Source organism: Haliaeetus leucocephalus, unplaced genomic scaffold (assembly GCF_000737465.1).
Source record: "Haliaeetus leucocephalus isolate CR32 unplaced genomic scaffold, Haliaeetus_leucocephalus-4.0 Scaffold184, whole genome shotgun sequence".
Taxonomy (NCBI): Eukaryota; Metazoa; Chordata; class Aves; order Accipitriformes; family Accipitridae; genus Haliaeetus; species Haliaeetus leucocephalus.
In genome coordinates, this window is record NW_010972620.1 from 227,182 (window position 1) to 253,330 (window position 26,149).

At 40.5% G+C, this 26,149-nt stretch overlaps 1 protein-coding gene across 1 annotated transcript in view; it reads right to left on the bottom strand.

Moving 5' to 3' along the window:
* The window catches only part of TACC2 (transforming, acidic coiled-coil containing protein 2), an 85,723-nt gene that overhangs the window by 41,686 nt on the left and 17,888 nt on the right, over positions 1–26,149 (bottom strand). The window contains exon 3 of the mRNA XM_010564660.1: positions 4,433–4,596. The gene's annotated coding sequence lies outside the window, so the exon portion shown is untranslated. The remainder of the gene's footprint in view (positions 1–4,432; positions 4,597–26,149) is intronic.

Below are 26,149 nucleotides of genomic sequence, written 5' to 3' on the forward strand. Positions count from 1 at the left end.
AGACTTCTTGTATCTAGGTGATGAGACCTCTAAATGAGAGCTGCATGACATGTTTAATGCTTGGCATTTTCACCTGTCACCTATTATAGCAGAAGCAAAAGTTGCTAGAAAGGTATTCTAAGACTGTTTGCATTAATAAACAAAATAAATTTCTGTTAGTATCAACAAAAAGGAGCTAAAAAAAATCAAAAAACACTTCTGTGAACTACAGAAATTATTTTTTTGTACATTACAAAATACCAAGATTTTGATGGCACTTCAGATGCTAGTAAAGCTTCAATGTCCCACAGGAACAGTGAGGTAGACACATATCATGCTTAACTCAGCCTTTTTAAAATAAAGATCCATAAATGACCTGAACAGTAACAAATCCCATGCATGTGGTCTGAACTGTCCACTGATGAGGCTATCAAATTTTAATTAAATTGCTACCACTGATTTATATTGAATATGAAAGGATAAGAGGCATTCATAGCTTTAGATCAGGATGGCTGTTAGGATTTACATCTTTTTACAGCCTTAGGAAAGCAATGCAGAAACTCAGTGGCAGTAGTTGCACAAAGAGCTACAGAAGTAGCCAAGGCAAGGGCAGACTTGTTTCATTTTGATGAAGTATCACCCATCTCTTCCTCACCCGCGGAGCTAGCCGTGCCTTCCCCGCTCCGAGCGCTGCGGTACCGGTGGGGCAGGATGCTGCAGCCCAGGGCATGCCCTACCACAGCACAGGTAGCGTGCTCTCTGGGGACGTGTTCACAAAAAGAAACCTTTCCAAAAACTCTGGAATTCAGGTTTGTTTTGAAGATATTTTAAAGAAGAAAATGAAATATCTGCACCAGCTATGAGCTTATTGAATCTAAATCTGAACTATTTCTTTATAAATCATGAAAATATATTAAGGATTTAGAACATATAAAGTACTTCTAGGTATTTTTAAATATTTTTCCCTTTAAATTACAACAAATTCTTCTAGAGGGGGAGCTGCACTGTGCAGTAGGACAGCTGAGCACTTTGTTGTTGTATCTCTAAAATAGGAGGAAAGCCAACAGGCTGAAAATGTAGGCCTTAACACTGCCGAGCTGGAAACAAAATGGAACACTATTTTGAAAGGCTTAGAAACAAAACTTAATCAGTTCTAATAAAGCAAATATGGAAGAAATTACATTCTAGTTGTGTTTTTTAGACAAAACCAAACTAAGAGAAACACTGGGAAAATGCATACAGCATGCACCCACATACTCCATTATAATAACATAACTCAGAAGACAAGTACACTTCATCTATAGCATATAGGAATTGGAATTCCTAATACCAGAAATTTTTAAACACAGTTTATTTCAAGTTTCTGCTTGTTATGAGAAGCCTTTGAAGTTATGAAATCAATTAGTAATGCTATTTTAAAAATTACTGTAAAAATACTTTTACCATTTATACTGACAGAAAACTTTGGATATAAATTTTACTTCAAATTTTTCTGTTAGTCTTCAAGAGGAAAAGCACTGAAGAAGAATGTTTTCCATCCCCAAAATTCGGTTTGTTTTTGTCTGGGTCATCATCTCTCTACTAGAAAGCCTGACCTCAATTTCCCTGGCACAAGAAGGACCTGAATATAGGTCTCCCATATCCTGATTGGCGGGCTGTAATGCATAGAGGGGACTCCAGCTCTCACCTCTCCCCTGTGTATATAATCTGAATTCAGTAATTAATTGGGGAAGGCAGCAGGGGGGCAGAAGAAACGTCCCTGCCCAGGCAGGAATTCCTGGCCAAAAACAGGGGTATTTGGGAGAAAGGGTTTGGGGTACTTTCTGGTGCTCAGATGGGTGGAACAAAGGACAAGAGGACACTGCTATGAGAAGCTGATGAGACAGGCAACAATAATTTAAAATACTACCAAAATAAAAAAAGGAAAAAGCACCCTAGAAGTCATTTGCCTCAAGAGTATAACCCACATTCCCCACAACAAACAAAGTATTTACAGAGAAATGGAAGGGCTCATTAGTGACACTTTCTGGGGTTCAGATGTAGTTTCTGTATATGCTCTGTTACTCCTCTTCTCCTCCAGACTTGCCTGCAGACTGACTCCCATCTTCTGCTCTGCTGCTGATGGACTGGAGCCATGCAGCAGGTTTTACCCCACCAGGAGCTGGCATAAACCCAGGGTAAGTCTAGCTATATTTCACTTTCATCATATTTATTAAGCTAGTGTTGAAGTCAACCTAATTAAAAACTCTCCTCTTGGCTTTCCAGCAGTGGGGTCCAGCTGTTGCGCTAATGATATCATGCAGCACAACTGCAACTGTCTGCATAAGTAATTATTGTCAGATATAGATGAAATAATCCTTTAAACACTTACTATGCTTCCTCCTTCCATCCAAACACACGCTCTGTTACCAACCTCAAGTAGAAGACAAAGCCATGCAGCTGGTGAACCAGAAACCCAGCTGGACATCGCTGTCTCTTCCTCTGTGTGTGCCAGGCTCTCTGGTTGCCCGTATTCCTTACTCTTCATTTATTGAAACCTATTTATTTAGCCGTATGGTACCAATGAGAAACTCTGCTTCAACTGCCCATAACCCCTGAGGAAGGGACTCATTCTCTTTATGTGCAGCCACATGCATAACCTATGAGGTAAGAAAACTACAAGATAACTGGTACTCAGGTAGTTTATAAAGTACAAAATATTTAACTGTTCGCATTTCTGAAGAAGCAAGCAAACACCTAAGCTATGGTCTTAGTATTATTAATTTCTTCTAAAGATTTCCAACACAAATGAATGCTTTGTGTTGCCCTCCTACATTTGGATTTTTTCCGCATTACACATCTTCTTTCCCTCACATAAATTACCCCGTTGTATAACTTCATTTTGCATAATTTTGGAATGCTGAACATAGCTCTGTTAGTTTGTGGTAACTTGCCTCCCATGGACAAATCTTACTTGCAAATGAAACGTTTTCCTCTCTGCCATCCAGTGGCCTTCAATATAGTTCACACTGGCTGTGAATAGACATGTTCAGTTTCCTACCTTTCTTCAGAAATATCTGAAAGAAAGGAGGGGGAGATCTGGGCTGTAAGGAGAAAAGAATCACATGTGCCAGGGAAGCACATGTGTAATCAAGGGTTCGAAGATAATCTACTGCAGTAATTAAAAACACACTCCAAACCTGTTTAGCATATGCGTTCTTTTGTTCTCTCAGCACTTATTTTGTAATCGTTAGATTGCAAAAGATTAGAAAAAGGAAAGAAGATGGAGAATGAGTAATGTTGGTTGTTACAATGAAGGGGGAACTTTAACAGCAGAAAGGAAAAAGTGCTAGGATGTCTTAGTATTTCATTTTTATTTTATGGAATCAGTTTGTTTAACATCTTTCTAGCTTCTTATAAACTTGTTTCATAAATCATGATCTTAAAGAGCACTCCTTAGTGCATAACTCCCAGAAATGCTTTAGGTGGCTCAAGACATTTGCAATAATTGTCACTTTCCTGAAGGTTTAAATTAAAGCTGGACAGCCTTTATAATACACACACCAGCCCTGGACATTGCTTTGCCCACTGCTAAACACAGACACTTCTAGAGTGGAAACAGAAGCTTTAAAACACTGCCTAGCAATGCTATACCTCTTTCCAAATAAAAATACAAGTGAGCTTTAGTCTGCTGAGAGTAAAATTACCTTTATACAATTTAGCCAGGTGATCAAGACGACTTGACTTTTGGATGGGAAAAAGACAGCATAATGGGGAATTCAATCTTAAACTGTTGAGCTGTCATTTGACAGCCCAAACAAAGCTATTTTGGGCTAATAGAGTGCTTTCTACTCCCTCATATTCCATTACTCAATCTGGAGAACAAAGAACACTTTTTGGGCATAAAGAATTTCTTTTTTTTTTTAAACACGATATTTCCTTTTTAAAGGTTATTTTCCCAGTGTGTACCAATTTTTATATATGTATATTATACATACATTCACACATACTCCCATGTTCCTCCTATAAAGCTAATATATTTCTATTGTTCTAATAGACTTTTTATTCACCTTCTGTTTCAGGTGACAATACATTTGAAAATAACATTTTGTTAATTGTCACAGTTAACAGTGCTCACCCAGGTACCTGCATCTGTATCTCATACCTCCTTTTTCTACTCATCTGACACTGTAAAGATCCTACAGAATGAAGTTTGATTCAAAAGGAAGAAAGGTTTTTCTAGAAAGCTCCTCTTTTCGTTAACGTTTGTCAAACGTTATGGACAGATTCTCCAATATTTTATGCCAGGAGGCGACAGGGTTTTTCCTCCCAGCATGGATAATGCCCAACATACACTAACTAATCTTCCAGAAGACATTTTATTAGCATCAATTCCTTGCCTGCGCTTACCCAAACACTTCCCTGCAGCTTCATCTTCCTCAGTAACCTGTCCTGCTCATTACATGCTCGTTACCTGTGTCTTCCAAGGGCAGCTGGGGTTTTATTTCTTGTTCTGCTATGTCTGCTACAACTGCTGCTGCCGCTGCTGCTTCAGGGGGTGGCTGTGGAGGTGAAGGTGGTGCCTTTACCGGTGTAGTGGACTCCGGGGTCTCAAATGCTTCTTCAGAGTCAGAGCTCCTGGTGAAAAATCAAATGAGAGACCAGTGAGCAGAGTGAAGATTCATGTTTCTAGGTCATACTTGGAAATGCAGGGCTTTCTGAGCTGATGGCATAGACCTCAGCTATCAGGCTACCTCTGCATCTCCCAAAGGATATTTTACATTGCAGTATGGTTTCCAGAGCAGAATATCATGCCTATGGTCTGCTCCCTATATAAGTATTTATGTCACTTAAGACCTCTTTGTGTTACAAAAGTGAACACACGCTTGGAAATAAATCCATCCTGCAAAGCCTGCTTTCCAGTGTGAAGGTGGCTCAACCACACAGACAACAACACTGACGCCCCTGCTGTGCATCGTGCTCCCACAGAAATACTACATTCTATTTTTAGCAGAATTTTACCATAGCCCTTTTCAAACAGTAAGTGCATGGCTTTGTTACACAAGGTAAGACAACCTGTAAAACACACGGAGTCCTGGTATTATCAATAATCCTCTTCTAGCACCATGTGCTCGCACAGACAGAAAAACCCAGCAAGAAAACAGCAGCACCCAAAATGGAGCCAATCAAATGAAACACAAGCTTCAAAGGCTGCAGCTGTACAAAATGATGGGTAACCTAAACATTAAGTGAAGATCTAAACCACACGAAGACACACAATTTGCTCTTAACAGCAGTACAGCCTTAGGAAACTGTCCTTCTAGATCTGAAAACTATGGATCTTATTTGTTCTTAAACCAAACTGAGACCAAATTTTAGCTTTTAAACATTTCTTCTTGAAGCCTTTTTTTGGGAGCAAGGAACGCAGTAACAATGGTGTCATATTCAATATGCAGTGAACATATGTTCAATATACATTCAACAAGCATTTCTGTTGGTCAGATGCAGATTTTTACTGCTGGTCTGTAAGAAAGTGAATTGAATATGACAATTTCCTAAAGGACAGGACTGATTTGTCTATTTCCAGCGATTCTGTGTGTGGCTGTAGTCTCCACAGCTCCTCATGGCTGCCACACCCCACACACCAGTGCAACGGGGACAAAATTTGCCATGAAATGGAAAGCCATTTCATCCCCCAGAAGCACTCTAGGAGCCGTACTGAATCGAGGACTCTTCTCATTTTGTTCAAGTTAAAAGATAACTCTGAGCTGCCAGATTCTGTTTGGTTTCTCAAAGCTCATGATTATTTTAAGCAGCTCGATGTCAGAAGTACAAGTACAGGATTTGCATTCGATTACATTTGCCTAAATCTATCACAGCATGAAGCCTTCGGCAAGCTGGGGAAGAAAAGGCCCTGGTGTCACCCCTGACAGCTTGAGGAGCACAGCGGACCCGATTCTTCCCAGCTGCCTCCGCAGAATCCCAGTGAGAGCTCCCACCTCCTCGCACGCCGTCAGGGCACGCACCACGGCCCAGCACCGACCCCTGTCTCATCACCTCTACTCTGCAAAGCAAAAAGATTTCTACTAGCTAATAGCTTTGGATGTTTGCCTCACTTGGAGATTATTTTTTTTTCTCCCCAAACTTATGTCACTGCCCGGGGAACTGCTCAAAAATAGAGTGCCTGGCTTTCAATTGTATCTATTGCTGCAGCTCCTCAAAATACCTTCTTTGTGTTATTGCTTAAACCATACTCATTCATCAGGACACAGAACAGTCGAATTGGAAGAGGTAGGCTGCAGCCTTTTAAATTATATCCCTTCAATGATGCACAACGTTTTAAGTTCAAAATATTTTAAGCTTAAGAGCAGCTGCAAACAAAGAGCTTCTGTAAATAAAGCTACACAACAGGTATTCAACAAAATAACACCTTCTCCTCCTTCCACAGAGCTGGTTCAGGAAACTTTTAAGATGAAGAATCAAAAAGAAACAGAGTTGTCTGATATTTTCCCAGTAGAGAAATGTTTCTTGTGTCATAAAAACAAACCTAGAAAGTTATCACCTAAACCAACAAAATGAAAGGTAATTCATAACTCTCACGCTTTCACATAATTCTTCATTGTGCTCTACTTAATCAATGTCTTACTCCATTTTGAACTCAAAGTGTTACTCTGTAATACTGAAACAATAATGTTTAGACCCGTTTTTCCCAAACTGTCTGTATACACATGTAACATATACGATAAATATATAGATATAGCAATATAAGTGAAACTGAAAAAAACCTCTATTTTCATGTCCTACTCATCTTTGTAACTGCTTTGTTAAACTGGCTTGTTGGAACTGTTCTGTGTCCTTTATTTAAATGATGGAAAGACTCTGCACATGTTTATCTATCCTTTTTAAATGAGCTACCTTTGTTTACTTGGTCTCTTCCTTGGATTAGGTGGGCATAAGCATTTGAAGTAAAGAGAAACATCTGTTCTTTTCTGTTCACTGTATGAGCTCCTCGCACTCTGGAGAACCTCCCAAGTCTGTGGACAGACATTTGTGGTGCCTGAGCTCCAGCACAAGGCTTTGTTTTGCTAATATTTAATAATTCCCCAAAGATTCTGATGCAATACTAATTTTCAGCTGCACGCCTCCATAAGCAGCAGTATAATCAATAAGAACCATCTTAACTGTAACCCAAATGCTGCTGAGTTTGTTATGAGAAGCAATCGTGCTGGCAAAACACGGTACTTAACAATGAAATACGAAGGGAAGCTCAATACCAGAAAATGTTCTTTGTCATAGCCTGGGATCTGGGAGAGAACATAAAGCCTGGAAGCACATACCAGGACTACGCTCCAAGGTCTACGCTACTTATAACCTGGAAAAATTAGATCCTGTGTTCAGTTTTCCTTAGTGAAAATATGGATGGTCTCTCTTGCATAGGATACTTCTTTTAAGACTACAGTCCTACGTTCAAACTGTAAGAAAAGATTTTCCCAGAGCAACAGGATTTCCTGTGAAAAGGAAATTACATATTTCAGCCAGTTCTATTCATAATGTCCTTTCTCTGAGAAATACAGGGAATACACAGAACAAAAAAAAAAATGCTGCTGTAAAGTTCGTGGTGTAAAACAGATTGCCAAATTGTGATATGCCATGAGAATTGGCACCAATTCAAAGCTGTACAGGGAGCAGCCACCACGGATCCAGCTGTGGGCAAGCTCTCATGAGAGGAAGAGCCCCTGTATCATCTAGAATATTATTCTGAAGCTCCAGCCAAGGATGAAGCAGGATGAGATGGGACACATGGGTTTTAGAGATGGAGAGCTCATTTGCTGGCCCACGCTCATAACGTTGTAGAGATGGGGTCTGCAAGTGCAGAGTGGGGCAGCAATGAAGTAAAAGCTACAGGAAGGAACATACATTCATGTATCCAGTTAGCCAGCTTGGGAAATTAGTGGGAGCTTGCCTTTATAACATATGTCATATTTTTCCATCTGTATCCTTTGTTTTTTGTACAAAACAGGCAAAAAAGGTATAGATTGTAGAAGCTACAAAATGATTAGGTGACAGTAACAGTACAAAATGACTAGAAACATTCTTTCAGTCCATCTCTTTCATCTCCCTTCTCAAAAGATAGCCAGTAAACAGTAAACATACAGATGGGATTGAGAAGCGGGGGAGAACCGAGAAATGCAAAAATCATACTAGACCAATACAAATCTGGCAACACTGCATCAACTTGTGAAGCAGGAGCACTCCCACTTTCATCTGGACACTTTGAGGTCTTGCCCAGCCTGTTACATCAATCTCTGGAGGAAATACTGAAGGGACTCACTAGGGTCGACTTCCCTTCTTCACCTTTGGCCTTGTGGAAATCCAGCCTTATAAGTTACATTACCTTATTTTGCAAGCCACGGATGCTTAACATTATAAGTCCTCCCTGATTCGAGAATGAAAAATTGCCTTTTTGTCCCTGTAGCTGGAAAGCACTCAGTAAGCAAGAACGAGATTTCTTCGTTCCACTGCTTCTCCTCGCTCTTTGCCCTCTTCAGGCATGACAGCCACTGAAGTGAGGTCATCCCAGTTGTCACTTGGAAACTTGATTCATTAAAAAGTAGTTTGCAACAGAGCTGTGGCCTTCAGCTGTACCAGGAACCCTGCCATCTGTCTCAAGTTCTTCTAATACTTACACTACAGCAGTACAGCCAATGCGAGTGTGCACTCTGGTTTTATTTCACAGGAATGAATGGGATGTCTGATGTATAAAAGAAACTTAAAAGCAGGGCTTTGACACGAGGACTGAGGTCAGCAGCATCACCTCCTATGGAGGGGCACAAGGGAGCAAATCTGGAACCAGTATGTGCCGAGGGAGCATCATGGGCTTTTGTAAAGTTACTTCACTTAAAGTCAAATCTATATAAAATTTTTATTTATTGTCTAGCTTGCTTCAGGAAAAAAAACCCATGTCTAACTACTTTATGGAGCACTGATCTATAGGTTTGCAATGTGGACAGTCTGGAGAAGCATACGTGTCTGATATTTTGAAGTTTTGAAGCCAGGAGCTAGGGTTGCATTATCAAGAAGCACTGCCTGTGCTGGGAGTGGGGAGAGGGGGATGGAGCCAAAGGAGCTGCTCTCCCACCAGCCGGGGTTGTGGAATCACAAGTAACAACATCAAGACCAGTGCAGGGGGATCTGCTCCATCAGAGCCAAAGTGAACAGCCTCCATCCACCTGTATTTAAATTTGTCTATTTTCTTCCAAACTTTGCACGTAGGAAAAAAGTATATTAAATTTGCCTTATTAGTGGAACATACCCCACATTAATCAAGGTCTCTCATGCCCAGCTAGCACTCCATAACCTCATCCTTCTTGCTGGTACTCAAAAACCTCTATCTACTAATTGTTTTGTTTCTATGTACCTTTGTTTTATTGACATCAGATCAGAGGCAACAATTTCCTTCTCATGGCGTATTTGGAAATATGACATATCAGGAGGAAAAAAGTCAGGTAATCTTACAACATGTACACAACAACAACAAAAACAAACTGTGCTCCATTACCACTCGAGTGCTTGGAGGGTAATGAAACAAAAGCAAGGACTCCAAAGCTTTACCGGAGAGCTGTTGTTTACAGATTGCCCCCTAATTGTGGTGTGTGGGACATTTGGAAACATACAGAGAAACTGAGGACTGTCTCAGAAGATGAGCAATTCCTACCTGATCAGTTTTAACTGGCAATAACTTCTAAAGTGTTTTCCTGAGATACAGCTGTACTCCCTGAAGGGGAGGAGACAGAAATGGCTATTTTGTCTTTTTTTTCCATCTCATCTTTCGATCCACATGTTCTTTACAACTGGCTGGAGCTGCAGTTCAAGGGGAATATGGCTGCCCAAGTACATCCATCACCTCTAGGCCACATAAAACCACACTAGACTTATCTGCAGATCTGTTTCCCTGGGCCTTAAGAATGAAATGACAAATAAGAGCGCACAAGGCACATGCATCTGTTACCAGAAGGACATCATGCAGCGCTCGTTTCCCGTACTGAGATTGCTGTGCACCAAAGGTACTAGCATAGCAGGGCTCTGAGACAAACAGGGAGTCCGAAGCTGTGCAATGGAAGGACACAAATAAGCAAACCCTGCAGTGCTGATACATAAGCACTACCTGTGGCAACACCTAAAGGCAACACACAGATTCCATCAGACCTGGCCCTCCAAAGCATCTGTAGCTGTTATATCATAAAGTTAAGGTATAAATTTGACATGAGTATTTACTGAACGATCTATCACACACTGTGAGAAGAATCTAAATCAGAAAAAAAAAAAAAAGGCAACTTCTTACAGTGTTCAATTTAGTACTGAAGATGAATTTTGGTTTTCATTCTTGTAAATCCCACTGAGAGATGAGCTGGAAATAAAAAGGAGAAATAAGTTCTGTAGTCTCACCTCCATCGATCATTTTCAGAGATGATCCACATAAAACCTGCATGAATAATTCAGGTCTGGTTTACTGATGAGATCAGAACCAAGAATGCAGGACTGGCTGTATACTTCTGAGGTCAATCTGTTCTGCACATTACTTAAGCAGGCACATACACTGCACTGGCAAGAGACACACAGGCTGACAGATTTGAAACGACACTCAGTAACTTTAAGCTTTAGAGTTTCTAAAGAGGCAAGGCACTCAGAGATGCACATTAATTTCAGTCACAGCTCTTTCACTGTAAACAGTCTTTTAAAACCTTTTCAGATTTCCTGGTGCCATTTTCAATGGTTAAACTGATTTTTCCATATAATTCTTAAAAAAACCAAAACCAAATAAACAACAACAAAAAGGTCAGCGAGGCAGAACGTTTCAGCAATACATCTCTCCAGGCGAAGATCAATCCTACTCTCAACATTGCCACTGAGCTGCTGCACATACGTGGTCTTGGTCAGTTCATTTCAGCATCTACCTCCTAGTCTGCCTTATCCACTCAGGCTGGGATCTCTTAATGCCAAGAACAGCTTCTTGCTGTGGATGTATGCAGAGTCCAGAGCGGGAAAAAAGACTGCTTGGCACACATTACATTTGAGGGTTTTTTCCTTCTGTTTATATGAAATTCAGTAACTGACAATCTCTTATAATTCATCTTGTGGTATCACTCATGTTGCAGTTACACCGCAGAGATACATACAATCTTTCCTCTTGTTTTTTCTTCAGACTCTTACAAATACAGCTCTGGATCATAATTCAAAATCACCAAGGGAGCCCAAATGGTAATTCCTTTCCTTGAGATCAAGTTACCAATTTAGGCCAGCAGCCATTAGCTGACCCAAGGGCCAAGGAATATTCTACAGCTACAACACAAGGACCAAGAATATTCTATAGCTACAACAAAAAGTCATTTTTTTTCATCCCAGCACTAGGTTAGGATAATATCAAAGATGTGTCAACTTTGTATGCTATCATTTTTGTACAGTATTTGCCTATTCAGTGATTTCCAGCTACCATGACATTCCACAATAACTAGCTTCGTTTAATATGATGATTGTTAGCTGTGTCTTTGTTCACGTACATGTTTTGAATATGAAGCGTCCCCACATATTTTAAATTTTAATATTAAATTTGTACAGCAACATATAGAAAACATGGATGCAGTGGTTGATTCATCTGGTTATTTTAGGTATTAAATATTTGGTGTCTGAATTAGGCTACCTATCAAACCTAGCACCCAAGGATCTGCTAAATGCATGGTATTAAAAACAACACAAATACAAACCGTGATAGGCATAAACCTCACAAATGATATTTCGCTTCTCTCTAATAAAATACACCATTGAAATGATAGAACTTCTCAAAAGAATTCAACAGTACAGATAGCTCTGAAAATGTTTTGCCCCGAGAAGAGCAAAACCAGTAACCTTAGCCTAGCCTGCCAAAGCTGAAGGGTGGGTGACTTTTCATGGACCACTGAAAGCCATCTGCCTTGCTGCCTCTCCCCCCATGGGGAATGTTCTCAGTGCTGGATCTGACGCTTGTATCATTGAGTCAGGAGCTGGGGGAGGTACAAACATGTCACTTACATGTCACCAGACTCCATTTACAAGACAGTTCCTTTAGGGACACATTTCTGACCATTAACTATTAATGGACTTCTCGCACTGTTGTAACGGTATTTAGTGACAACGTCATCTATCCTATGATTAAATAAATTCACAACAAAGCTATACTGTGAGGAGACAAACCGCAAAATGGGTCACAAGAAGAGGATGCCAAGAGGGAAAGTCAAATCACCAGCCTTGTCTTCAGCTCACATCCTGCTCCTACTGACATGATATCATTGTCCCACCAGAACATTACTACTGATTTGCACACACAAGATGAGAATCAAGCCTTGCAAATAAAGGAAAATAATGTTTGGTACCCCCAAGGTAGCCATACGAAAACTGGAGTGTATTGGACTCTGAGGGTCTGCTCCAATGAAATGCAAAATGCCTCAGACTACACGAGAAGTCAGTGGGAATTCACAGCGTTCCAGTGCCGAGTCTGTACTAAGCAAGTACATCACCTTACGGGGGAATACTTTTGCCTGCTATCCGATATGTATGGCGTATATACAGAATATGTACCATATGTGTACCAGAAAAGGCAATTAGGCCTTGTGCTACTCACCTGCATTGCAACATTGGTGCCACTATTTTACAGGTTTCTGACTTGCAAAGTCTGATCATCAAAACAAAGCCATAATTTCATCACAGGATTATTTCAGCTTAAACAATAATGCTGGCAAGTAATTTTAGTCTTACCTTATAACACTCATCATTGCTAGCCTATAGATCTTCTCTCTTTATTTTTACTTTAAAACTGGATATAGCTCAATGAAAAATAAGTACAATTCCAGCTTCTTTAATCACAGCAATTTAAAATAATTTTATAAAAGAAATCCCTGAACTGGGATGAAGTTAATTTCCTAGGTATCTTCATTCTTTACCCTGCTATCTTTCCAATACATTGAAACCCTAATAAAAACAATATTGTAGGACAGAAAACCAGACAGCAATTTTTTTAAAAAGGTTTTTGTGAAAGAACATATCCAATCAAAGTTGGAAGGTTTAAATAGGAATTATGTTTTGCATTCATGGGTTTCTGCAGCTAAAGTAATATTCTACAAATCATCTGCAGTTTCTTCCTCAGCAGAGGTATTCTGCTCAACATAAGAGAAGGATAAATGTCACGTGTTCACTTTATGGCCTGAGCTACAACACAGCAGAGAAGAATCCTTTGCAGTTCTCACTTAAGTATAAAGCTTTTATCAAATAAATCCCATTCCACTGAAACAACAAAGACCTACTTTAGTGCAACACAATTACACAAGAACTCATATTGACACTGATGGGTGCGGAAAGCAGGGCAGGCACTCCTCTCCAGAGAAGGATTTTAATATTATTTCGGCATAAATATTCCTACAAGACCCATGGAAAACATGGCTCCCCAGAAAAATAATCACTATTACATCGAAGGTGATACTTCCCAGCCCACAAGTGATGTGTCATGACAGGCACAACCTTTAATTTCAGGACACAAGGGAGGAGGATCATTCTGCATCATGCCCAGAAGCAGCCAGAGTCGTTCCCCTGCTTTGTGCAGCTTTCTGCCTCTTCCACACCACGAGCCCAAGGGTGTAATGTCCTCTGCTGCCCCAGCGCATCACAGACACTTCAGCTAAAGTGTTAATGATTTACACTAGTGTAAATTTGGTGTGAATGGGTAAATATGGCTCAGTTACACACTGCTGCTGATATAATGCTACTGAGCGAATTCACCGCTCTTCCAATAACATTCGACCTCCAACATCAAGTCTTTGGACAACTTAGTGTCTGAGCTGAGATACAAGAACCTGGATTTTCTTTTTTTACATAGGTGAGGTAACAGAAATAAAATGCGATGGCTTCCCTTTTCAGATCATTATGTGGGGCTTTAGCAATGGAAAATAATACCTTGTGTGTTATCCAAACCACACAGATCATTTTGGAAATGTGTCTTCTAGAATAGATTGCAAAAAGAAACTTACGAATCCCTTAAACATTGATCACTTGCTATAAAAAGGCCAATTTTTCCTCACAGGACGGTTATATTTAGAGAATAGGATTAGAACTGCAGTGGAGGGGAATTAAAAGGGCATAATCATCTTTAAAATAATGTTGATTTTTGGTTTTTAGCCTATTGTATTACAAGTAATCTTCCTCCCATAACTGACAGGGGAAGAAGGAATTATTTTTTCCTGCTTTTTCTGCTTGTTTATTCAGCGATTTTGAGAGCATTTTGTGCAGAAGCCAAATTCACACTCCCCCAACAAAAGCTATTTCCTGCTTTCACGCAGCAACCAGAAAGAAATGTCTCAAGCTGTGGGAAACCACATCTGAAGCAAAAAAGACTGAGGGGTATAACATGGCATACTTAAGCAGCACTTCAAACTACTTAAATCATTTTTCTAACTGATTAGCAAGAAGTTCCCCATATTGCTTTAAATCATGTTAAATTTTTCCTTTTAATTGATTTCCTGAGATCTAATAGGGTATGTTTTTCAACACTACTAATATAAATGAATAATGAAATGAACACCCATCCTTTCTGGCCAGCCTGCTTTCCCTTTTACTTGCTTCAGCCTGAATAATGAAAACATCTATGTTACAGAAACAGGACTCAGAATTGAAGATTTTTTTTAATCCTTACGCTCTTTTCAGGCAGATGCTTTATTCTCAGAGGAACAACAGGAAAATACCATTTAATTAAAGGCACTCATCTTCAGACATCACAACAGCAAATACACTAATGTGTCCCTAAATCACCAGAGGCTGCTAAATACTCAAACACGTAAATCTCTTAAGAGATGAGAAGAAACAGTAAAGATGCAGGATACCCCAATATCCAAGGTAGAAAATACTTACCACAAATACAGTTATAATCAGTCAATACATAATAATCCTAGTCAGTGTCGCACTTTGTTCACCCTAGTAGGTTAGGGATTGGTATTTGAATCAGTAGTTGATATTTAAGTATTTAATACCCATGGCAAATATCTTTCCTCTGCCTTTAGTACCAAGCTCTAAAGTTTTAATCCAGGAAACAACATCCTGTTAACCACCTCCTCAGAAAGCACCCATGTGCCTGTGCTCACTGCTATACAGCATCATGCAATGCCTTCAAGGGAAAACAATCAATAAATCATTGGGAGCCAGAGTCATAGGTTTGAAATTGCTTTGTTTATTGGAACTACCTTTTAAATGCAACAAGGCTTTCCAGAGACACACCTCCGCTCTGCCACACTGCTCAAAAGCAGGAGCCGGGGACAAAACAGCAACTGTGAAATGCAATGATGAATATATGACACCTGTAATCCCTGGGGGACCAGTTTATCTTGAGAGGTACAGAGAGTCGTGAAAATAGTGAGATGTGGAAACAAGACCGTGTTCCTGCAACGCTTACAGTCCTTCCTTTCAGAAAGGAGATAAGGACTACATGGAGGGTGGAGAAGGGGGGACGTGGGGAGTCCCTTTGCTAAAAGGGAAAGAGGGGAGAAAGAGTCCCTCTGCCAACCTGCTCCATATTCTTCCCGTTTTACCACTGCACGGCCTCCGTAAAGCTGCGCAGAGCTTCGCGCAGAGCTTCACTGACACTTATTCCTCTGCTTCAACGCATGAACCAGCTGCATGGATAGAAACACGGCCAGGAAGCAGTAGGAGCAAAGGACAAAAAACATCCCAACCTCTTAACAACAACAACAAAATCTCTCGTCGGGCTATAATAATTTCATCTTCTGACTCGGGGGTGGGTGTGATCCTTCTGCTGCCACTCCAGCCCGCTGTAGCTCTGGGAGATTTCTCGTTGACTTCAGCAGAGCTGCAGCTTTACCTCTCCCGTGGGCACACTGTGCTGCTCCAGCTCTCGACACAATGAAACCGTGCCTTTGGGTAGGTGCTGCGTGAACGTCCAGCTCAGGGAAATGCCGACTCAGCACAACAGCGTGCTGGAAAAAGCAATCCCTGATTTGCAGTGGCACCTCACCAGCTGGCACCCAGCTGGACTGCCCACAGCTCTGCTAGGTGAGGAACAACGGTGCCAAACCTTCCCTTCCCAGGCTCCCGCTTTGGAAGGGGACAGTCCTGCACTTGGGAAGTTAAACAAAGGGATTCAAATTCCTTGCTCATCCTCCCCCTCCTTTAGCAACCAAACCCTCTTCCCAGCACAACACTGGGACTCATTTCTAATGAGAGCAATGAACTGTTATTAACGAGACCAATAAATGCAGGTTTCTGTGCTGAAGGAAATCAAAACTCAAAAGCAGGAGTTTATGTGATTCTAACTACTACTAAGTTTCAGATACAATCTGGTCTATATTTAGCCCTAGAAACAAGCTTCTTTTGTTTAGGAAAACCTTATCTTGTAAATTTGAACATAATTCTAAGGATTCTGTTTAATCAAAATCAAATAAACTTGAAATGGAAAGCCCCAGATTTTCCCAAAGTTTACTTTTCATCCCAACAGAACGAATGGCCTCAGTTCTTCCTCCAGAAAGCAAGAGGCTTCCCAAGCACCCATTTATCTCCTCAATCAGTCCTCATAGCAGAGGGAGAGGAGCTGTAGCAAACAGTACCGTGGAGAAGCAACAAAATTAATAGAGCTCTACAATTACCTTGAGGTCTGTCTTGGAGATATCTACAGTTGCTTAAACCAAAATTCAGTTCAGATGCTATATGTTTAGACAGGCTACGTTGCAAACTCCACTTTGGTTTCTAGAGCTAAGGAGGAATCCTACTACCTTGTCTAGTTTCACCATCAATGAAGGCTCTCAGGCCAAAACGTGCCTTAAAAGAAACCTTTGAAACCTCAGACTGTGGTGGAAAAAGGAAACTAATTCAATTTTTTTCCCATTAAGCTGGCTCTCTGGTGCTAATGGGAGTACAAAACACGATATCCACAGTCTGCGACTAAATTCAGATGGTTGCTTCAGAGCATTTAAGGATCTGAAGGGAAATGACACCTTTTTTTCCTTAGAAGTTTTTCCACAGTAAAAATATATTTGTTTCTTACAGCAAACACGCCCACCTTCTCAAAGAAAATGCAAACTGCATTGGAATTCTAGCTATAATTAAAACTTTGCCTTTGCCACTGAAAAGCCTGCTTACCTGGACTAAATAAGAAGTTTGTTACATAGCTAAATCCTTAGCAAAGCATCAGAGATGGATAAGGAAATGGTATCTAAGATGTTAGCAAATACAAAAACTCTCTATAGGTGTAAGGTCTTAAAACAAAGGAAATGTGTTTATAATAGACAGAAACACTTTTGTATGTACTATAATCATGTTAGAGAAACATTAAAAGCACCCAGAGTATTACCTCTTGAAACACATAGGACTGAAGAGCATCTTTGATTTAAATTTAACAAGCAGTTACTTTGACTGCTGGGTCAAGCAAAGCAAAAAGCAAAAGCAGACAGGGAAGCAGTTCTGACTATAAGTGACAGCCACAATGCATGTGCAGGAACGCCTTTTCATTCATGTTTTTACTACCTCACATCAGTTTGTATTTTCCAATTTGCCCGTATGTCATAATACATAATAGATGACAGAAGCTCCATTATGCATGGCATAGGGCATACCATTCACTATAGAGAGCCTTATAATATACACTTATTTGCCAGATGTGTGGCATGCCTTGCTAATAGAAGGGTGAGTGATTCTGGGGTCTTTTTATTTTGTTTTCAAGTTTAAACGTGACCTGCCTACTTCTAGTGACAGATGTAGCAGTTGATGTAATAACCTCTCATATCAAAGGAAGCGCTGTCATTGACTTCAGAGATGAGATTCTTTGGACTCAAATAAGGGAGGCTGGAATAAAAGACAGGGGAGCTGGATAGAAGAATTTGCTCGTTACTTCTGGTCCATTTTCTCTTAAGTAAAACACCCCCACATCTTCCAGCACTTCACCCTATTTAGTAGACAAATCTAGTAGAGAGAGTATGCTCTAGTTATTGATGGGGATGCTTACTGATGACTGGCAGTAAGAGGAAGAAGAAAACAAATTTACGTAGAATGCTGACAATAGGCAGAACTATCTGTCAAGGGATTAACTCAGACTAAATACCAATTCAGTAACAGAAGCCTCCCCTCTTCCCAAGACCCAAATTCTTTTCAATACTATATATATATATATATATCTCCCACTCTTCCATGTATGTTTTCATTAAGATGATTTTCCTATGTATGAGCATATAAAGCTGGGCAAATATTTTACCAGACTAATTCTATTCAAACTTTTAAGAACCATATAGTGGATCCTTTTCAGTTTGGGAGATAGAAGAATAAAAATTGTGGCAGCAAGCAAGGGCTGCATTTTTGTACGTATGAACAGATAACTTTTACATATACATGCATATATATACACACGTACACACAGAACAGCTGCTCACATCTCTTATGCACAAGGCTGAGTCAATCCAGTTTAAATTTTTCTGAGTCTTCCCAGCAACCAACAAACAAATGAAAAGACGATGCAGCAAAAGAAATATTGAAAAACAACCCACAAGGGCACCAACATCTTGGCCTGCTACCAATGATCAGTAACATTCAATTTCTTTCTTGGAGCCTGATCCAGCTTCGACTGAAATCAGTGGGCATTTCACCACCAACTTCGGTGGGAGCTGGCTCAGTCTTCAGTCATTTTCCTCTTGGATTGGCAAGGGATGAAAATGTTAGAGACGCAGCATGTAGAGCTCCTGATGGGAGGAAATAACACATCATCAGCCCTTTGGCTGATCAAGAAATGGCAACTGCATGTAAATCCTGCCCAGTTACTGCAAGTACAGCAACCATAATGCTCCACAAAAGGAAGGTGTGGTTCATGCTTAGGAGAAAGGAACCCTTTCCATCGGAGAAAAAAAAGATTCAGAGATGACAACTGGCTAAGAGCTACCAACATTTAAAAACCTACCAACATTTCCAGTTTACTAATACTTAAAAAGTATTACCATGAGATAGAAATAGATTACTAATGAAAAGAAAACCACTAATATGTAGGTGATAGAACTTGGCAAGCTGAATTCCTTTCACATCCTCAGTAGGACAAAACTGGTGTCTCAGCGTAGCACAAACAGCGCATGCAAGGATACTGTCATAAGTGCACTAGATGTGTGTACACACCTGAACAAATTCATGCACACTTAACATCATCATACTGTCATTTGCTTTTATTTCAGCTGAGTCCATTCCTATTATGTGATTGAAACGTGCCCTTGATTTAGCTAAATCTGTGACCACCAGGGTGCCTGCTGCAATTTGCAAAGCACATGACAGTGCTTATAATGTCAATTGCGAGGTCTTAACCACACCACTTTTATCTGCAGTTAACTTTTATTGTCACAGGCTTCCCTTGGGCTTTCCCTTTTTTATCATTCAAAATTGACTTTTTTTTTTTCTTTAAATAAAAGGACAAATGTCTACTGCCAGTGACTGAGTCGCTAACAAGCCACAATGAACAACAGAATACCCCAGGCTGTCGGTATCAATAATGGCTTTATTACAAATACTTTTATCCTGGCTGAAACAAATTTACATTAAAATTGGGAATTTGGCATACACATACAAAAAGAGTGTATTTAATCATGGATACACTCTAAAACCTTAACCTAGACCCCTTTTCAGCATCAATTCTACTATCAATTTCTTTCTACGACTTTCCCTAGTGTTTAGCAAAAAAGTCCACCATGGGACACTTTGGAGGAACAACTAAAACAGCAGCTATTTAAGGAATTTGTCTCTGTACTTTTTTGATGCTAACATAAATCTATTCTAGTAATGATTTCTGATTTACACCCCTCTAATCTAATGAACTCAGAGCAGCCAAATCCAACCCTGCTTTCCCTTTGTTAAGAAGCTGTCTCCATTAAGCAGTCAGCCTCTGGTGATGGCTAAAACGATGACTTCAGGGATGCTATAACTGCATGGGCAGTTACCCAACTTGCCTGGGACACTGCCAGATGTTTTTGCCTCTGAACTATCACTGCCATTAAGGAATTTGCTTCTGTGTGCAAAGTTAAGTTAAATGTAACCTCATTAAAAAACTGTTGGTAAAAGTTATAGCGATAAGGGTATAAAGTCAAAACCTCAGACCAGAACTGATTACCATGACATCCTGTGAGGACATTCTTGTTTTCGGAAAACAGGCCCGTACTTTCTCAAGGATAAAGAAACATTTCCATTCTTATCTCATTTTAAGTATTTAGTTGGAGTGAAGAAAATGCCACACTCTTTTAGTGATTTATTTAGTGCAAGATTAGTAGTCTCTTTCACAAACACTTTCCAAGGACATCAACAGTTACTGAATGATGCCTGTGCTAAAAGTATACCTGTTGATTATGTCGGGCCTCAAAAGATCATATTGAAACCCCACAGGAATGACTAACTGCAAAAGATGAGTGTATTTATATATAAAAGGAGTCATCAAAAGAGATGACAATATAATTTACTCACGTGCCCCCAAAATATATACACATATACATACACACATCTTGATCAGTATGTTCTTCAACAGAATGCATTCTTAAAAGGCTGTGAAGATTGTAGATAAAAAACACTGAACCCTGCTTTAGCTACATCTCTTTTATTGCCCAGTCCAGGATCACTGCTAAAAATCAACACCAGTTTGTGCAGGCTAACATGTAATTTACAGCACTTAAAAGATAATGAGGCATCAGCTTATTCCACCATATCATTAAAATAGATGCTGTATATAGGAATGTCAGTACTATATAAGATGGAACTATATAGAAAAAAATCTTAATTGGTGAAGCTATACATCAAAGGAACAAAGGATGCAGAAATGCTGTTAGGCCTGTATCTTACAAATGTAACAAGACAGTATCAAGCAAAGCTATCTGCTGATATACTGGAATATGACAATAGGGACCATACACCTACTTGTAAGGCCTATTATAGAGGCAAAACTATCAGTTACTGCTCTATCATTCCCCAATGACTCTGAAGCACTTATCTCAAACATACAAATGATGTCTCAACTATAATCGGATCTGCCTTAATAAGCAGACATTACATTGAAAAAATTTTGAAAAGACCTCTATGAGGCTCATTTATAGACTAGCCTTAGTGAATAAATACCTAAAACTTACCAAAATACATGATCAGAAATGAACTCCGTGTTCAGACATGTTGGATAAATGTGATTTATGTAACTGAAGTGACAATAGGAGACAAGGCAATTCTTCCAAAATCCATTCAGAGGTAAGGTCCACGTTCTAGCATGCAAGCTGAGTAGTTTGGGGTGGAGGGTAGGGGGAAAAGACTGTTGGCTAAGTAAACTGATAAATCTTCAACCAATAAATGACAAAATCCTATTCACAAATGGGAAATGACTCTGCTATTTCTGCATGCACATACCTATTTGTGCACTTTCATATATGATTTAGCCATCTGAAAAAGTGATATCTTGTTCTGAGCTAGCACTAATTGTTTGCTTTTTCCTCCCTCCCCCCAATGAACCTTTCAGAGTTGGCCTTCAGTGAGAAGAGATCTAAGGACACCTTGCTTATGATTCATCAGAGGATATAATACCATGACAGGGACGGATGCTGACAAGGGTGATGTGACCTGAAAAACAGTATCTGTATAGAGAAAAGCAAAAAGAAGCTCTGAAAAAACAGTGAAATGCAGCTCCATGCTGTGCATTTTAAACAGAAAACACAGAGGTGGTAGGTTTGGGAGGGGGAAGGGGTTGGTTTTTTGTTCGCTGGAAATGGTCATTGTGTTTGATTGATTATGCATCCAAAACATAAAAAGACAAAACATATGGTACACTGCTATTGATCAACACAAGTGAATCGAGGTGGTCAGTCCAAGCGAGATGCCTTCATACTAGGAAAGCATTATAAAACATAACTCACGATATTCAGCAAAACCTTAACTATGTCTCCAGCTGAATGCAATTAGCATTAAACAAAGGCCTCAGACACAAAAGTCAGCCCCTTAACACACCGCTCAGGTTAAGTGCAGAAAGGCTGCAGGCCCAGCAGTACAGAGGAAAAAAGAGGAGAGCAAAGGGAATCCACACTTACATGGCCTCTGACGGTTCCCGGTTCAGGCTACCTGTCTGTGCCTGCTGCAGAGACTGCGACCCTCCCATCCTCAGCGTGCCCTTGGGTTGAAGCTAGATGAGAGCAAGGCCAGCTTCCTCCGTAATTCCACCAGCAAGGAGCCCCGAGAGCTCTGACTGTGTAGAGGCTGCAATACTGCAGTGCAGATGGAAACAGCTGCTTGCATCAGTGGCAGCACAAGCAGAAACACTTCAGCAGCAGCTTCTCTTCTCTGAACTGTTGCCAATTATTTTTTTTTTGTCCAGATGAACACTATTTATAAAATAAAATAAAATCCCAGCCACTGTGACAGGCTAATCATCTGCTAAACATCAGTGGTCCAAGCAGCTATGGTGCAAGCGCCTCTAACACAGGACTACTGGCTATTGAAACTGGCTTAAAAAAAAAAAAAAAAAAAAAAAAAAGAAGAAGAAGAAAAGCAGACCCTCCCTTTAAGCACACATTGTCAGCTACTGTGGCTCCCTAAGGACCTACAGGCAGGACCATTATATTGTGTTGACTCAGCTGATTTGAAATGCAAATGCATGTGTGCACTGGATGCCATGCATACATTTCCCTCTAATAACAGGCAAGTTGTGCATATCGGGATGATTGCAAAGAGGATTAATAAGCAGAACGGCTGCTTTTTTCCATTTAAACAATTGAGCTCATCCCTCTTGCAAAAAATGGAATCTTCCATGAGGAACGTAGGGAGAATATGAGCAGCCAAGGTAAACAAGCCAATGTGGGATCGGACCCTACCCGGCGCAGCTCCATCCAACAGATCGGTGCACTTAACCATTTTGCTTCTGTCTGCACAGACCCCCTTGCTGGACGACGAGGTGGAGAGCCGTGGGGATGCTCGTCATCTAATACTGATGTGATTAGTGGTGAAGATCTTTAAGCCCAATAGTACAAGCCCAAGCAAACAGCATTCCAAACCTTATGAATAAGCTTATCCTTTTGCCATTGTGGAAGTACCGGGGTACTGGGAATTCACGTGCATAACAAGCTGAAAGGGCTGGGCACCATCACTCTCCACATCACTGTCTTTAGCAAATAACAGATGCTCCACATACAAGTTAGGTTTCGCATCACTAAAGGAGCAAAAATAAGTATCAGTTGCACTACCATCTATACTAGGAATGAAACTCTAGGGACACAAATGGCTGGAAGCTATGTACCAATTCTGGATACGTGACAGGGCAGAGAGGTCAAAAGGATCAGATAAATTTAACAGAAATATTAAAACATACTAACTTCCAAGCACCTACCACAGCATGGCTTTCATGTATCAGTGCAGGCCTCACTAGGCTGACACCTTAAACAGCTCCTGCTTTTTTCTTCTCTGCTTGCAAAAATGGAAATCCAGTAGGGTTTGCATACTTTACAGAAACAAGGACTGCTGTATATATGTGCAAGGTTCTGTCTCTTTGGGTGCACCCACAATAAATTGTTCTTGGGATAAGAAGAAACAAAGATGCTTAGTGAACACAAAGCACATTTCATTTCCAGAGACTGCCTAAAATGAAATTGTTTTATGAACAGCATCAAAATAAATGTTCCTTTTTTTCTCTATATATTTTTTTAAACTAAGGGGAAGAGCTAGTGAGCCAGCACTTTGTTTAGCCACAAACTTCCAAGCAAGTTACAATTTTGGGGTTGTTTCGTTTCTGGTGAAAGCCAAACCCTCATTTCTAGTGTCTCATTGCTCAACACTTGTCTCAAGTCCCCCAGAGAAGCAGCAGCACTGCCTCCCTCAGGGACCAAGCTTCAGAATTTCTGGTGCCCAGCTGGATGCCTGAGCCACGCTTAACCCCCAAGCTCTGCATCAGAGCCCAGCTCTGATGCTCCCTTGTCAAGGTGGTGGCAGCTCACTATGCCTTCTCTGTATTTGCCAGCTCCCAGGGGAAGGCTTTCACTACTTGGGCAGCCTGACCTGCCTGAACAGCCATTTCCAGCCGTCACTGCACAAGAGATAAGGAACCAAACTCATCCCAGGTACCGTCACAACCCTACAACTCTCAGACCAAGAGTTGAAAATACAGGACACTGTCACTTGACAGGTTTGCACCTCTTCTGTGCTAGAGAATACAGGCTGCTTTTTAGCCCTTTCACAGCAGTGTTTACTTCACCAGACATTTACCAGGATAAGCATAAAACGCCATGAACTGGACAACTTTGTTGGTGCCAGCAAATCAGCAGAGCCAAATAAAAACACAAGTCAGTGTGCAAAATTTTAACATCATGTCAGGTATACACTTGTCAGGAGCATTCCCAAGTAAGTAAAAGACAAAATGTGAAGAAAGTGCATGAAAAGTCCCATTTACACTCTGGCAATAGATTTGAAATCGTTAATAACTCCAGTACTTCCATCCAATATGGGAAATGAATTACACGGCTGTATTCAGAGACCCTATTAGGTTGAGGTTACAGCTCAGCTTCAGTTTTGCATGTGGTATCTATACTGAACTACAGACGACTGGTCTTTTGAGTATCATAAGAGCTCCCTGCTGGATTTCATTTGTTACAGAGAAAAGGAAGACACTGAGAAAAAAAATTTCCTTAGAAAGGCAAACACCACGTTGAGAAAGTAAAGCCCTAGCAGGTACCTGGAGGCCAAGAGGAAGAACACAGGCACAGTTTGTCCTGCCAGTGGGGAAAACAGGAATACTGTCACATCTTCCTAACAAGTGTAAAGAATACACTTAAAAAGCCTGTGTCAACTCCCTAAAGTTTCATGTGTACATCTATTAAATAAACAAAGGCCCAATTAAAAAAGGCTTGGACTGAATCCTACTCTGAGGCAGCATGGTCCTTTCAGGAGCTGTATAGTGGAGAAAGTTTTTATCCCATTCCCCAACACTTCCATGCAACAGACATTTGAGTTCCACTAGAAATTGCAGGTCTTGGCTAACATGTTCACTGACAGTCTGCAGGATCAAGGGCTTCAACCTTTCAAGCCCCACTATGCCCCTGGTCTCTTTGCATGTACTGTCCGGGTTAGCAGGGTGCTCTGGTCTATCATGAGGGGTGTCACAGACAAGGTATTGCCTCCTTCTCCCCTCTGTCTCACTCCTTTTCATGTGCACAGCTCATGGCACGGCTCAGAGATTCACCACGAGGACAGCTCACTACCTCTATGCTGCTCCTGCTTATAAAGGGGACAGGATTTAACTCTTCTCTTTGAAAAATAACCTTCCAAGCAGCTTAATTACAGCAGTGTGAACTGGAGCACCAGTAAAAAAAGAACATGGGCTATAACACTAGTGAGACCTTGATGGATGCGCTACTGTCAGTTTAGTGTCAATACTTCATTGACTGGCCAGAAGAGCTGCTTGGAGCCTTAGAAGAAGGTTTCAGACCAAAAATGAAGGAACTCAGTCCATTACACCCAAAGGCACATGCACAAAGAGAAGTTACATGCTTGAAAGCAGTAGCAGCTCTGACCAAGTACTACATCAACAAGATACAATGAGAGAAACTAAAATTAGGAAAACAAAAGCAAATCAACCTTTACATGCAAATTCCTAATAGTGACTACAGTTACCTCATGGGGAGGGAACACATTTAATAATTTTAAAACACCAGACTGTGATGTCTTTCAAGAAAAGATGTGCTATAACTGAGCCTTGGACTTGAAAGTGTTTGCTGAGTAAGGTACACAAGCGTAACAAATAATAGACTGCAGTCTCTGATCAACACTGCCCAAGAAGCCAGACTGTAGATTTACTTCTGATTTGGCCATAAAATGTGTTACACTACAAAGCTGTCTGTGGACCATGCCTAGGTTGAGGTTTGGAGAAGATCTGTCATTTTGCTTGTTGCTACATTGACCTAAACCCACGTATTCTTTAAACTACTCTAGACACTCAGAGGATCATGTCACTCATTTCACTTCTTGCACTTCAGAGAGAGGGGACATGTAATTAAGCATCATGCAACTACAGCAGTAAGCTTGCAAAGCTAGCTCTGGCCTTTGATTTCTCTGTGGGGCAGAAGCACAGCGTCTGACAGACCTCGAGTCTGAACACAAACGTGGTGTGATCAGCAGCATTGGAAAG